We start from the raw sequence: 3,419 nt of genomic DNA, 5'->3' as shown, positions 1-3,419 counted from the left end.
TCAGGCACACCTTAGTCCTTAAGCTTACATCTCTGCTCTTCAACACTTTAAAAAGTTCCTGTGCAGCAGATTTGCCCAATGCAATACATCGTCTGATCTCTTGACTACTGCTTCCATGAGTGTTGATAGTTGATCCAAGAAGAATGAAGTCCTTGACAACATAGGTCTTTGCATTAACCCGTGCCGTTTGCCTGACCGAGTACCTGTCTCTAACTGACATTAAGTTTCTTCATTGCTCTGATTTGCTAACTTGTTCACATCCTCAGGTAGTCGCTCTTGTTCTTTTGCTGTTCCTCTGTGATTCTGTGTTTTGCTGCTAGTGATGCTTCAGAACTAGAGGGTGTCTCTTGGTTCCAATTTTTGTCCTTTTCCATGGTTTTCATTTTGTTGGATTTTTCCTGGTCAAGCAACCTATCCTTTATTCTAGGACTTGGGCTACTTTCTTTTCTGTCTCGATTTCTTTCTGAAGATCGAACACTTACTTCTTGTTTTTCCCTACCTCTGTACTTATCATTGCTCTCATATCGCTCCTTCCTTCCTTTCATATGCTCTTCCTTTGCTTTGCTTTTCCTTTCTCCCTGTGTCGGTCATGATCATTTAGTTGTCTATGTCTTTCTTGTTCTCTTAGGATATATTTCTCCCTTTTCCATTCTCTGTCATCTCTCTCTCTTTCTCTGTAGTCTCTTCCCTTAGATTTATCTTCTAGTTCATGCCTCTTCCAGTGGGAATCTCTATGAATAGCCTTTCAGTACCTATGGGAATCCTTTTCTTGAAGATAATCATGATCAATGTAATAGTTCTCCTGGTCCATGGATTGTCTTTCTTTGTGCTTATCTTCCCTTTTCTCATATGCTCTTGACTTGGAATTTTTTGTATGGTGTTTCACACTGTGGCCGCTTTCTTCACTAGATGACCGTAAGTGGATTTGATTCCTGTGACACTTGGAGTCATTCTCAGAAGACTCTGTGTCTTTTTCCCTTCTGTAGTTCACTTTATTCAGTTCAAAACTACCAGCTGGGAAAAAGATGAGGCTTTCTGCTTCCATAAAGATTTACAGCCTCAGAAAACCTGCACAAGGTTGCTATGAGTCAGTACCGACTTCATGGCACATAACAACAACAACAGTTCACTTTATTATTTTCTTCAATTTCACCATCCTCACTGCTTTTAGCATGAAAGTCACTGTCTGCATCTGGGTTTTCCTCTCTGCCTTCAAACTACGTTGGAGAATGCATTGCTCATGTAGTATTCTGTTCTCCGAATTTACTTCATCAGCATAAACTCTTGATTTCTCTTCCTTTATCCCAGACCTGGCTTCACGAAAGTGGCAGTTAGGTACTTCCTCTTCACCAGCTGTTTGATTTAACAGGTGCCTCTAAAATCCACTGCGCTCTTTCTGCTTGGTTACAGCCAAACATTCTTCTAATGCAGCAGCCTGCTAGTCTCTTTCTTCTTCCTCAGCTCTCTCCTGTAGATTTTTCTTATAAGCAGATGTCACAAATGCTTCTTTATCATCAAATTCTCCCTTTTCCATTTCTTGTTCTCTTTGAGTTTTCTTTTACATTCTTTTATCTTGCTCCTTTTTCCTGATTTCACCTGCTTTTAATAAGTTGTGAACATACTTGGGCTTCCTATCTTTTCCCAAAAGCAATTTGGGATTATTTTCTTCTCTTTTTTTCTGTATTTCATCATAAATACTGTCATACTCATACACAGTAGCATCTTCTGCAAGGGCCTTTTGGATTTCCAGTTTGGTCTGTTTCATCACTTGCTTCTTAACAGCCTCCCTCTGAAGGCTTTCACCCACGGAGGTTGCCTGCCCATAATCGCCATCTTGCTCCCGGCTCTGCTCAAAATGTTATTTTGATGTTAAATGTGACACCATTCCTCTTTAATTTGTCCTTCCTGGCATAAAAAACCATGTAACTGTCAGATTCAAAATGGCCACTACCAGTCTATTTCAGCTCACTGTTGCCTATGTTAGTGTTGTTAATTGCTATCAAGTCAGTTTGGCCCATAGTGACCCTGTATAGGGTTTCCATGGAGCAGCTAGTGAGCTTGCACCACCATCCTTGTGGCTCAATCTAACTTTTCAAAACAGCGCATTAACCCACAGCGCCACACTAGGACAGATATCAATATTCATGCATTCCATTTCATTTTGACAACTTCCAATTTTCCTAGATTCATACTTAATACATTCTTTGTTCCATTTTTAAATGGGTGTTTCTAGCTGTTTTTCTTCATTTTGAGTTATGCCCCATCAGCAAATGAAGGTCATGAAAGCTTTACTCCATTCTCATCATCATGGTCAACACTACTTTGAGGAGGCAGCTCTTCCCTAGTGGTATTTTGAGTGCCTTCCATCCTGAGAGGCTCATTTTTTGGCAATATATGTGACAATATTCTGGTGATCTTCATCTGTTTCAATATTTAATATTCTGGTGCTATCTGACAGTGTTCCACTGCTATTTAAAACATTTTTAGTGACTAAATGTTCACAAAGGAGCTCTGGTAGCATAGTGGGTATGAATCGGGCTGCTAACCTCAGGGTCAGCAGTTCGAAACTACCAGCTGTTCCGCGGGAGAAAGATGAGGCTTTCTGCTCCCGTAAAGATTTACAGCCTTGGAAACCCTATGCAGGGTCACTATGAGTTGGAACCAACTCCACGGCACATAACAACAACAGCAACAAGTATTCACAAGTAGTATGTGTATCCTTCTTAGTCTGTCTATGTTTGGAGGCTGAGCTAAAACCTGTGCACCATGAGTGATCTTAGCTAGTATTTAAAATATTGGTAGCATAGCTTCCAGAATCACAGCAACACAGAAGTTGCAGTACAGCAAAATGACAGACAAGGTATATGTATGCAAGAGAGATTTACTGTAAGGAATTAACTTGTGATTGTAGGGGGCTGGCAAGTCCAGAATATATAGGTCAGGTGGACATGGTGGGCAGGCTGAAAACTTTCCTCCAAGACTCATAGGCCAGGTGACAAGAAGGTTGCAGAAATAAGTACAGAATAAAGAGTGAGGTGGTAAGAGTTTTGCCAAAATATCTGTGGAGAGAGAACATACTCTGGGGAAACTACGTTTTCAACTGATGGATTGATTGTATCATATTAGATCCCACAATAGTAGGTGATCACATTGCATTGCATTATTGCTGTTGTTGTTGTTAAGTGCTGTCCAGTTGGTTCCAACCCATAGTGGCCCTGTATAGGGTTTTTGAGAGTGGCTGGTGAGCTTGTACTACCAACCTTGGGCCCAAACCAACTTTGTAGCCCAGCGCATGATCCACAGACATAAGGTAATTAAATTAGATTGCATAATGAAAAGTCATCTGCTCTACTCAAGGCTAACTGACTTAGTAATTGGCAGCAAGTAGACTAGTGTTTGACCCAATAACTGGGAACCTT

The 3,419-nt window shown here is 40.7% G+C and overlaps 1 pseudogene; it reads right to left on the bottom strand.

Moving 5' to 3' along the window:
• LOC102821222 overlaps nucleotides 1-1,846 on the bottom strand; it is a 2,318-nt pseudogene extending 472 nt beyond the window's left edge.
• Between the last annotated feature and the right edge of the window lie 1,573 nt (nucleotides 1,847-3,419).

Source organism: Chrysochloris asiatica, unplaced genomic scaffold (genome assembly GCF_000296735.1).
Source record: "Chrysochloris asiatica unplaced genomic scaffold, ChrAsi1.0 scaffold00203, whole genome shotgun sequence".
Classification (NCBI taxonomy): Eukaryota; Metazoa; Chordata; class Mammalia; order Afrosoricida; family Chrysochloridae; genus Chrysochloris; species Chrysochloris asiatica.
This window is presented reverse-complemented; position numbering and strand designations above follow the sequence as displayed.